We start from the raw sequence: 12,504 nt of genomic DNA, 5'->3' as shown, positions 1-12,504 counted from the left end.
CATAAATACGGAATGCAAACTTCTAACGTCGATTAAAGACTGCCGCTAACGTCGTTGAGAACTTAGTTTACCGAAATACCTTGAAATAATTTAAAATATTTAATCGAGCTAACTACAAATTGAGAATGAGGTAACCTGGTGTTTCTATAGAACTTACTCATACATACTGTTCTGCTATCACATATCATAACTATCTATTCCGGTGCCACACCACGTGTCGGCCAAAAACACCCAATGTAAGAAAAAAAAAAAAAAACACTAACACATTCACGGTGCGACAAAGGAAAGACTGACACAACAGAAAAGAACGTGGCAAGAAAGGAAACGATGGACAACCAATTGGATACAAAGCGAAACGATTGCCACAATAACAACTATTTATATATGAAGGGAAGCGATTGGTATAACATAAAAAAACTGGATAAGAAGCGAAGCAACAGAAACAATGAACGAACTACATGGGAAGAGAAGCGGCTGGCAGAGTGACAACGAACTATATTGGTAGTAAGAGTAAAGACTGGCACACCTAGAAACAAACCAGATAGGAAGAGAAGCGACTGGTACAACGGAAACGAACAAGGTAAATTGCTATCGATCGAATGACATGTCTTAGGGATACCCACTGATGTTCCAGTTACACCTTACCTTATTTAACACAATTTTAGTACTTCATGGCACTCAAACACATCTTTTTGGTGTTGTTCTTCAGAAAACACTGGAACAACATGAACTATATTTCGGTTTCACAAGCCAAACCTCCTTCCGTTTGCTTGAACGTGTTCTTGAATATGTAACGATCTCTATAGGGGGACATAAAGTTCCTGATAAATTCAATTTCCAAAAATTCACTTCTAAAATGTAATCAGTCTTCCTCAAAATTATTGGAATATTAGCATTAAAACCACAGCTTCAGTGTCTGCCTGCGTTTTAATAAAGGTGTGTAGTTAAAAACAATTACACATCACAGTTTCCATATCTATACAGGACAGTTTTAATGGGGAAGGATGAAGGGTTAATTTCTAAAATCAGTTTCACTGTCTACTTGATAGGTTCAAAAAACATGGAGGAACAGAAACGTTTCAAAATACTTCATTGTTTCCCCATTATCATCAATAGAAAGAAAAGAATAAAAACACTAAAAAAATCGCTAGGTGCAGTGTCTTTCTGGTAACTCGAATAGAAAAACGGGAACGAATACATGTAAAAACCAGACAAGATGCAGTTTATTCTGGTAAGTTTAAATAAAACTAATGTTCCATTATCTGACTGACAGTTAAAACAGTCAGAAAGGAATGAGGAAATTAAAATTACTGTTCCAATGTCTTTGTTCATCGCCTTCCGTCAATTTTGATTGACAAGACATATAGTAACACAACTGTTTTTAACACAACAAGACTTCTATAAACCATGAAAGTGTTATTTTTATCACTTTCCGTCTTGTACTGTGATAAAATATCTTCGTTCAAAACGTCACCTCTCTTAAAAAAAAATAAAATAAAGTGGACTAAGTTACTTTGAAAATATTATTTTATATGATCTATGGTCAAACAACCCAAAAATGTATATTTTTTCTGTATAGTTTTTCACAATTTTTCTGGTGTCAAAATGGGCCATGCTGGGAATGTGTGACAGAGGCACGTTACACTCGCCCGCGAATGATGGCCTCTTTAATTTTGTTACGATTCAGTTTCATAATTTAGACGTGTTTTTTTAAATTATTTGTTAGTTTCCATTCTTGGAATTTCTAGCTTTAAAAAAATCGTACAAACAAGCTTACCGTTTCTACTTCCAGCTGCACCGACTATAGCGAATTCATTTTAGAAATCCCATTTTATAAAAACAGTGAGAAGAAACAAGCGGATTCTTGAATCATGTTAACTGAACCCCATTCTCAGCACAAACACGTGCCTATACACGTGTTAAAATATAAAACGTCAGAGATTCTCGGGCGTGGTCTTTCTTACGTACCATACATTAGTAGAAGTTGACGCGCACCAAAATTAATCAATGCTGTGCACCTGCTAATCCTAATATACACCCTTAATATTATTTATTCACTGCTACACACACTACTTTTAGTGAAACATTTCCTTATGCGCTTTTTATCAGTTTTATTTTCGGAATCTGAATTAAAAGCGATTTTCTGAACTTTGTAAATTAGACACATCGCACATACTCGACAAATTCTGACCGAAAAACGCAAGAATAAAACCAACTCGGTACGGTTGTGGCATTAACCGTGTCTCTGTAGTCAGTAACGATGGATCACTTTCGTCGAACATGCGTGCTGCGTTAGCAGAACGAAATTCTAAGAATAAACGGCAGAAAATAATATTTTATATTAAAGCAGTAACACTTAAAAATATGATAATCGCTATTATTATTATTACCGACTTTAGAATTAATTTCACTCTAGGAATGTTCAAGATGAAAACCAGAAAAAAAAAAAGAATGGGGGATTTTAAATACGAAAGGTACGAAATAACAACTATAGCCTAGCTTCCACAATTGCCATAAGCTTGTTAACTGTTTGTTTGTTTTAATTTCGCTAGCCGTCTCTATTTTGGCAGGGAAGGCAGCTAATAATCAGCACCCACCACCAACCATTGGACTACTCTTTTACCAACGAACATCGATATTGACTCTAAACATAACACCCCCACAGCTGCAAGGGCGAACACGTTTAGTGTGACGGGAGTCGAACCTGCGACCCTCAGATTAGGAGTCGAGCGCCCTAATCACTTGGTCATGCAGGGTGATTATTATGTCAGCAAAACAATTCTAACATTTGTTTTATATAAAGGTTTTCACATTGAATTTTTAAATGAAAACTCCAAGTCAAAGTATGTAACATAAATACGTCAAATACACAATATAGGTTATATCCAGGTCCCTCGAGGCATTTCATCTACTACAAGGAGATCTTTAGCCCAGCTGAGAATACGCCAGACGTAGTGGTACTTGAGTCGCTGTTTATATTATCAGTTTATTAAACAACTGTTACAGCAAGACATGAACTATTAACTTGGTTAAATGTAATTTTCATGACTTTTGCTTATGTCACAACATGTGATAGAGCATGGAATTTTAACACCATATTATTTATGTATTACCTTTTTGGGAAAAAAAAAACCTATTTATCATGCAGTGCTACTAACCTCTGGTGTTAAAAAACTATGATCTGCTTTCATTTCAGGGTAGCTTCCATACCTACCTTACAAACGAAACGAAGCAAAGCATTCAGAATAATAAGCAAGGTCCACATTCGAAGACAAGTGAACTAAAGTAAGCCCTGTGGGGTGCCATGAACTTATAATAAAAGCCTCACAAATAACGAGGCTAGTTAACATTTGTTAGTCTAACATTTTGTAAAAGGTAAATTAAAACCTCACCCAAATGTTTTCTAATTAGTGAAAAATAAACCTGATAAAGACGTAGATATCCAAAATTATCTATTTTGTTCTGATCGAGTTACCATTGCACCTGGAGGAAAGGGAGATTGATCCAATTATACCAGTTTAATAATTATGGCTCCCAAATTTTACCAACGCCTGGTGGTTAAGACACTCGACTCGTAATATGAGGGTCGTGGGTTCAAATCCCCGTCACACCAAACATGCTCTCCCTTTCAGCCGTGAGGCGTTATAATGTAATGGTTGATCCCCCTATTTTACCAATGAATAGTTGGTGATGACTACTAGCTGCCTTCCCTCTAGTCTTACACTGCTAAATTAGGGACGGCTAGTGCAGCTAGCCCTCGAGTAGCTTTGTGCGAAGTTCAAAACAAACCAAACCCAAAGTTTACACTTACACATTCACTTCAAGTTGCATGAAGCTATTATATATACATTAAACAGCAAATCTTGAGATGTACACATGCTAGGAAGGACGGACGGACGAACGAGCTATATTAGACAGAAATTTCTACTGCACTAGATCTCACACACCTTCTGTTTTGTGCAAAACTTGTCATAAAAAAAGTCAACAAAACTACTGAAAAGGCAAATACATTACAACAAAATAATATAATTTATTAAATATTTTTTTTAAGTTTGTAGTTCTAAAAAAAAACCTTTTGGGTACAATTTTACAATCAAAGTTTAGATTAAACAGAAGGTCTAACGGCATTATATACACTAAAACCAGTTATCTCACGAGCCATGTTACTCATCATCTCGACGTAGTCACAGTACAAAAACGTAGTATCCATGAAAAGTTTGTTTGAGAAGCAATGATAATACAGAATCAAAGCTGTTAAGAGTCTGTCTGACGTTCCGAAAAGCCAGTGATGTGAAAAAGTTATGCCAAAAATAATGTATTTAACCTACATAGGTTATGTCAGAAATTACCACCTAACAAAAGCTCCATGTGCGCATGTGCTCCAATACGTACTAAGAAGACTTCCGCTGGCTGCGCGAGCTTTACTGTAATTCTAAGAACCCACGAGTGAAAGCAAAGGAAAGTATAACATGGCAACCACACTACAACCGTTATATCCAGTTAAAAAACTAGGGTTCATCGGACTGCCCGAGGTGCAACTTCCACAGCAGTGATCTAGGCCTAAACACTATATACATTACTTATTTTCATGATAAAAATTAACAAGTGAATTGTAATTATTACCAATTCTATCTAACCCATTTACAAGTCAGATCTGTGGTTAAAATTAATAATACAACGGTTATTTTACTTCACCTGAATTAACTATCATTCACAAGCACTTGACGAACCAACCAGCTTCTCTTGTTCTCCAAGGGATCATTTAACCTCAGTAACATCGGAAGAAAAGCACATCAATAACCCTAATTACTCAAAACAACGAAGAATATACAACGATGGTTGAAACTTGGCGGTTTGGACTCCATTCTTAAACCAAATGTAAACCCCTCAAACGAGACTCATCGTGCGCTAATCCGAACTGATATGCGACTTTGATTTAATGATAAACCAACACTATGGATCGAAACGGTTCAATTACTGAAGTAGGATCTTGCATACTGTAAAAATAATTATATTTGTTGATTATTTAGTTCAATGAACGTGAAATCATCTGTATGTTTTTAACACATTTTTCACAAAAAGCCACACACTAAGCACCTTTGCATAGCCATCCCTAATTCTGAACTAAGAGACTAGAAGGAAGGCAACTGGCAAGTCAACAATAACCCCGGACTCTTCGGATATTCTTATCTGATCGAATACCCAAATCTGACCTTCATTCTTATGGAGCACTCAATGTCCTAAAATATAGAGTGCATTTTCTGTACAATAGGATGCGAAAAATGAATACTCGGGTTCACTACCCATCTTCCAGAACGTTCAAACATGTTTGTTACACCTAACACCAAAACTAAGAGTACACAGGTTATAATCACGTTCATAGCACCATATGTAGCCTACGATGTTATGGGAAATACTGTTCTCTAACCTACAAGTAATACAGATTGTGTATCCACCCAAGTGTAAACAAACCAAATATCATAAATAGACAGTTGTAAATTTCAACAGTTCGGAGTTGTGACGCAATCACGTTGGATGTAGTAATCGGATATAATTTGTTGTTGTTGTTGTTTTGTTCGTAGACGTAAATCTTAACACCACAAGGAAGTTCAATATTTTTAGAGTGCATCAGAACAGCCAAGTTCCCTCGCTAATTAAGCAAGTTTGGGATCAATTTATTTGAAAACAGACATTAAAAATTTCGTCAATAAATCTTATAATTATTCATTCACAATGTAATATATACACAGAGCTTTTCAACGGGATTCTTGCAAGACTGACAAATAGTTCATATGTGATATATGAACTAAGGCCTCTTGACGCCATGAGGATATGCAAATAATTAAACTGTTACTTACTTGTAAATATTACAACTTAATAAGGAAAATTAAGTCTTACTATTCATTGCACATCAAAACACGTTTACTCATCTTAAACAGTTCACAAATCTAACAGTTAAGTACTCTAACTCGATAAGGTAACCACTCCCTCAGGAAAAGCATTCATACCGAATTTCGCGTAAAGCTATCGAGGGCTATCTTCGCTAGTCGTCCCATAATTCTGAAGTGAAAGAGGGAAAGCAGCTAGTTAGTTACCACTACCTACCACAAACTTTTGGGCTACTCTTATGGCAGCGAAACGTGGAATTGATCTGAATGTTATAACGCCCCCACGGTTGAAAGGGCATGCATGTTCAGTGACAAAATTTGAACCCCAGACTGCGAATCTATTGCTGCGCCAACAACCACCAGGTCTTTCCATGCTTTACTAAAAAGCTGGCTAACTTATACTGACCACACATTCTTACTGAAAAACTAAATTACTTTTAAACTGTCAAATTTATTCTAACTACTTATTTAGACAAACATTCTAAAGGAATTATTAAAAAGGTGCCTATCGTAAGCTTATTCTCGTTTCACTTCTAGGCTTAATACTACAAGAATTCTAACGGCTAAAATTATGATACAAAATTAAAAAATAACAAGATAACACTTACATAACACTTATATGACTGAATGTCTGAAAATTAAGTCTAAAAATTGGTTAAAAAAGAAGAAATAACACTATTCTTATTAAGGTTAACGTTTGGCAGCTTAAAATCTTAAAAAAGTATTTACTTCCAAATACATGCCACAGGAAAACTTGTTTATTTGTAATGAAGCACAAAACTACAGAATGGGCTATCTGTGCTCAGCCTCCACAAGTAACGAAACGTATTTTCTAGTGGTCCACAGATATACTGCCTTGTCATTATGAGCGAGCGCCACAGGAGAAAGGATTAAAATATTTATGTGAAAATTTGAAACATGTCTAATCAGTTCTCGTTATTTGTTATTTGAAAATGCATGTGTATTTCAACTGAAAATATTTTATTTAAATACAGAAATTACCCGATACTTGAATAAATGTTTGTGAAACAAAATTATTATTATTATTCTTACAATTTTGTCAAGTCATAAACAGAGAAAAATTTCCTCAAGAGCAACTGAAAAAAGTGCTAAATATTTTACTTTAATAGTTTTGGGTGTTTTTCAACGGCTTAAAAATAATAAAAATAACACCAAAAAATAATAATCAATTAACACTGATACTCAGAAAAAAAAAACCGGTAAAATTAGACAGGGAGAACTAGTTTATTCTCGGGTGTTTAACTCAATACTAGCATTTGTTTTAATTTTCGCGCAAAGCTATACGAGGGCTATCTGCGCTAGCCGTCCCTAATTAAGCAGTGTAAGACTAGAAGGAAGGAAGCTAGTCGTCACCACCCACCGCCAACTATTGGGCTACTCTTTTACCATCGAATTATGGAATTGACCATCACATTATAACACCCCCACGGCTGAAAGGGGCGAGCATGTTTGGTGCTACGAGGATTCGAACTCGCGACCCTCAGATGACGAGTCGAACCCTTGCAGGAGTCAAATAACATTACTTATATTATTGGCTTAACCCAACTGAAATCATGAAAAATTAACTACTTACACTTTCTGAAATACATTTAAACTACATAAAAACAATACATGTGAACAAAGTTTGTGAATTTTATTAACTACTGCATATTTTGAGATTACGTAGTGAACAATTGACATTTTAACCTTACTTTTTCCTTCCAACACGTTTTGTTTCTAAAGAGACAAAAATAGGTCAAGATATCAAAAACACAAAGCAAAACAAACTTTTATATATATATGCGAATATATTCATGCTGTATAACATTTCTCATAATATAAATAGTTATAAGTAGCATTCCTAAAAGTTTAGGTTTTCCTTTTTTCAATTACTGCTATTCTTTGAAACTTCGGGGTCCGCTTCGGTAGACATCAAGATGTATCAAAGAAATACAACAAGGTCCTATTTCAGCAGATAGCTTAAGTTAAAAGTCCACAAGTAATGCGTTCATGGTGTTTGGTTATGGGCGAAGGACGTACTTACAGTACAGTCTCGGAAGTTCAAAGTCTACTAAGCCTACCATGCAGCAAGATTAAAACAACAAGAAGGTCAAGTCCCAAATTTTGGCATCTTGCCAACTCGCAAGTCTGTCAGACTGTGGGTAAGTGTTGAGGCTACAAAAGTCATACTCCACGCGGACATAGCATAAGATCATTTACTAGAATGCAACAAGAAACACTATGTATAATAATATCACATCGACTCAGAAAATATTATATAATATATAGTTAATATTCTTTGACTAACTAGAACCTTGAATTTCTAAGAGAAAGTTTAAGAAAATAAATGTACTAATTTATCCGTTTAATTCATCTGACACACGAAAAATGAATCGAGGTCAGTTTGTGTGTCGTAGATACGGGCAGACTCGCGAACCACTGGCGAGAACTAACGCGATAACTACGTTATTTAAACCAGATGATATATCAACGCCTATTTTACTGCCCGATAGTGTTACATCATGGTTATCGCACGGCGTTACATTGTTATAAACTTACACTCAGAACTTGGCATCATGAACTAACTCGACGTACTTAGGTTCAAACAGAATATAATCTAGTTTTAGTTATTAAGAACGGCTATGTTTGTAGAGATACGCGTGGGTTTTTGCAACATACGCTTCTATTAATTACTGTAGTGTATATGCCGTTTACTATTAACTGTACAGAAGTTTTACTTCCGTACCAAGTAAACACCGTTACAACTGCTTAAACACGCCGAATTTACGTTATATAACAGAATGAAAGCCAAATATCGAATTTTCAACAGAACTTTCTGTAACTTTGAAATGTTCTATTACAAGTCAATAGCTGTACTAATCAATATACGTGTAACGTTCATAATGAATCATTATATATATATATATATATATATATATATACACACACACACTGGCCAACTGTAGTGTAAGTTTACATACAAACAGGTCCTATTTGCATACTCACTTATTTTTTGTGACGAATCGTTATTTGTTACGAAAGAAACAAACTGTTTTATCTAATAATTCTCTATTTCTTCAGTTTTGTTAATATGATTAAATACTCTGTTTTGCTGTTACTTATAAGTGACATTACGTGAACAATTTATCGAATCCATTAGAAGAGATCAATCTGAAATAATTCGCCCGTTTCATTTCTCCAAATACACAAAACCTACATTAATAACAAAACAGGAAAACTCTCGTCCACGTTGGGTCGGAGGTCAGTATAAAAAGGTATAACATGTATATGATTAACCATAGAAATACCAATGGATCACATGGGTCCATCGACTTGTGAAAGTTTTTTTCTAATCAGTCCCCTTCGTGGATCAGCGATAAATATACCGAACTTACAAGGTTTAATTAAGTGTGGGATCATTTCTCACTGGTGGGACAGAATGCAGATAGCTCATTGTGTTGCTTTGCGCTACGGAAAACCACAAATTAATTAATTAACAAACTGCTTTTGGTTGGATGACTTTATGAATAACAGGGTTTGCAATAACACATACGTTGCACAGAAATTGTACACAAAATATTTTTCAATAATTTGGTTAATCCACCGCTGGAATTCCCTGAGAATTTTATATAAAAATGAGTGATTTCGTATAAATAATTTATCGGTTGTTTACACACTGAATGTTTATAACAGACAAAAATATGCTACTCAATACGGTGTACTATATATAAGCTTCATCGACAGTGATTGGTATGTAAATAAATCAGTAATTTGAGAAATATACGACATACAAGTAGCAGTGGTGAGGCGGTACCAATCTTTATACTCCCCAAAAAAAAAATAAATGAGGGAAGAATTCTTTTTTAAGTTTCCTTTCGCTTCAAGTCTAACCAGCTGCACCCAACCCTCTGAAAAAATGTGCCTGGCTACGCCGCTGCCCTCTAGTGAATATAAAATTGTCATATCATCTCTCACATCTATCACACGTTTTATATTTTTGTTCAAATATTCTAAACTCTCACAAATGTGTTCATTAAGATGTTTTACATCCATTTCTTCTTATCGAACTAATCGACTGCGTATATTTATGTAATCAAAACTCTAATTTCAATCATTTCCGACCTACATGCAATTCATAAAAAAATTATCTTCCCACGCTACAATTCCTCATATTAAGGTAAGCATGTTTTTTGTTTGTTTGTTATTGTTGTTGTATTGAGAAAATTGACAAACGTAATAGTGAAAATTTAAATATATTCATTCTTAACAGCGCAGATAGCCATCTTGTACCTTTGCGCGAAATTGAAAACAAACATTCTAAACACAACTGCGTTTTATACCATTTTTAACTTAAGGTATAAGCAAGCCCTTGTGTTTTATAACTAATATAAAACCTGCAGTATTTAGTCGGCAGTTCGTGCGACTCCCACATATATACAAACGTTTCCTTAGTTAAGACATCTAACACATAAACTGAGATTCATAAAACAAGTACGGTATACGATGCGACAACGCATTACCAACAGTTGAAAGGTAATTAGATAACGTGGAGCAGTACTTGTGATACACTGCACTTGTTTAACGTAATTCTTATTCTTAAAAACTGCAAAAAATGCGGCAGTTTCATTTACATATAATACGTGAAAATGCGATATAAAACTTGTTAGTTAACAATACCCTTTATTTTCATAAGCCTGATCCCTGAAGTATCAAATCAGATAAGAAAAAAATATTATTACATACTACGTCAAGCAGTTCAGTTCACTGGATCGAAGTACCTACATCAGTGGTTCCCAACCTTTTTTATGCCCCGCACCCCTAAAAAAAATTAATATCTTCTCGCACCCCTCACAGTAATTATTTATTTAAGAATAAAGGTGAAGGTAGCCAAAACAAATGTTATCTCGCACCCCCTGGAACTCTATCTCGCACGCCTGGTTGGGAACCACTGACCTACACAATTCATCCTTTCCCTAGAAGCTGAAAAATATAATATTCACGAAGTATCCATGAAATGGTATTTGAAACCAGAATTTTATAAACACAGAATGCACAAAATTTCACAATGTAATTTTTTCTGCGTTGAATAAACAGTTTAAAAAAATCATACATTTGAACTATTACTGTCTCTATGCATAAGTTGTGGTGATGTTTTTAATTACTACGAAATAACGTTCTACTTAATGGTACCATTGTTGTAACGATTTTCATCATTGGCGGGTTCTTTTTGTTATTATTCGGTTATAATAATTGGAAGTATAATGTACTTAATGAAGAGAAATAGTTTCGTTTCTTCAACTGAAACTTTTATTATTTGCCGAGCGATAGGCCTAACTCACATTTAAAACTAAGCAGCTATTTACTTGATACATTTCTTCGAGTGTTTATGGCACGGGCACTAAACTGGTTCACTGATAGGCTTACAATAAATATATTAGGTCAAACCACCAGAGTAACTAGAAATATATATCAATAAATTTACTGTTGTGGACAACGTTTCGAGCAACGCCCTTTTTCAAATATCACACACTGAAGAAGAGCATTTCCCGAAACGTTGCATCCACAACAGTATGTATGTATGTATGTATGTTTACACACTTATTTATAAGCGAAAATTAATACATTGTGATAAAAGTAAACAAAATCACAAGGAAGAACTGCATTAAAAACAACAACTCGAAACCTCCGACTAATTATATTTGTTACAACTTAAAAAACCAAGCCAAAAAATTAAACAAACAACGCTGCACTAATTGGAAAGATCCCAGGGTAAAAACTATAATATCGGGTTATAGTGTATTCTGGGTAATTTTCAATTAGTGCAGCGTTTTTTTTTCGGTTTGTTTTTTTAAGTTATAAGAAACTAATTAAATATATAGTTAACTCCTTAGTGGTTTGACCTACAACACACTTTCTTTTTACCTCTTTCAACAACCACTACGTGTAATTTCCTACACAGTTTTATACTCACTAAATAACAAACTCATCAACGACTCTAGTGTTTTATATCCTTACAATTATTTCTTGCTCGAGTGTCAGGAAAATTCGAGACGTCACGTCATATCTAAACGTCCACGCAATTTCTATGCGTCACACATCACCAGTACGATATGCCAAAACGGCTGTAGCAACCGGTACAAAACAACACTGTTTAATCTTACCAAGATATTAAGAAAATTGAGTTGTGAAATAAAGGTAAGTAATATGTCCAGAAAACAAAACAGGGGGGGAGGTAATGTCCGGTAATTCCATATTATAACATTAGAACATTTACCTCCTAATATTACCTCCTTTATTTCCTTGTTTCTAATGTTCGCGCAAGTTAAACAAGGGGTTTTCCACGCTAGTCGAAACCAATCTTGAAATCACACACTAGAGGGAAGGCAGCTAATTAACAACACCCACCCTCAAAGCTTGGCTTTCTCTGAATGAATAGTGGGATTTCACCTTCATTCTTAAAACACATCCACAGTCTCAAAGTACGGGACACAAAACCTGGACACTCAAATTCATGGGCCAGTACCTAAACCACGAGACCACACCCAGCCTATTTACGTCATTACTTGATTTCTTTCTAAATAACAAAAGACTGTTGATGCTAGCAACTTATAACATC

At 34.9% G+C, this 12,504-nt stretch overlaps 1 protein-coding gene across 4 annotated transcripts in view; it reads right to left on the bottom strand.

Moving 5' to 3' along the window:
* Positions 1 to 12,504, bottom strand: part of LOC143240344 (uncharacterized) — a 96,559-nt gene that overhangs the window by 69,336 nt on the left and 14,719 nt on the right. The window contains exon 1 of one of the 4 annotated variants that reach the window (XM_076482616.1): positions 4,696 to 5,365. The exons of the other annotated variants lie outside the window; for them this stretch is intronic. The gene's annotated coding sequence lies outside the window, so the exon portion shown is untranslated. Of the gene's footprint in view, positions 1 to 4,695; positions 5,366 to 12,504 lie in introns of those variants that run through there. 4 annotated transcript variants of the gene reach the window in all.

This window comes from Tachypleus tridentatus, chromosome 13 (genome assembly GCF_004210375.1).
Source record: "Tachypleus tridentatus isolate NWPU-2018 chromosome 13, ASM421037v1, whole genome shotgun sequence".
Classification (NCBI taxonomy): domain Eukaryota; kingdom Metazoa; phylum Arthropoda; class Merostomata; order Xiphosura; family Limulidae; genus Tachypleus; species Tachypleus tridentatus.
Note: the sequence above shows the minus strand (reverse complement) of the source record. Positions and strands in the feature narration are given on the sequence as shown.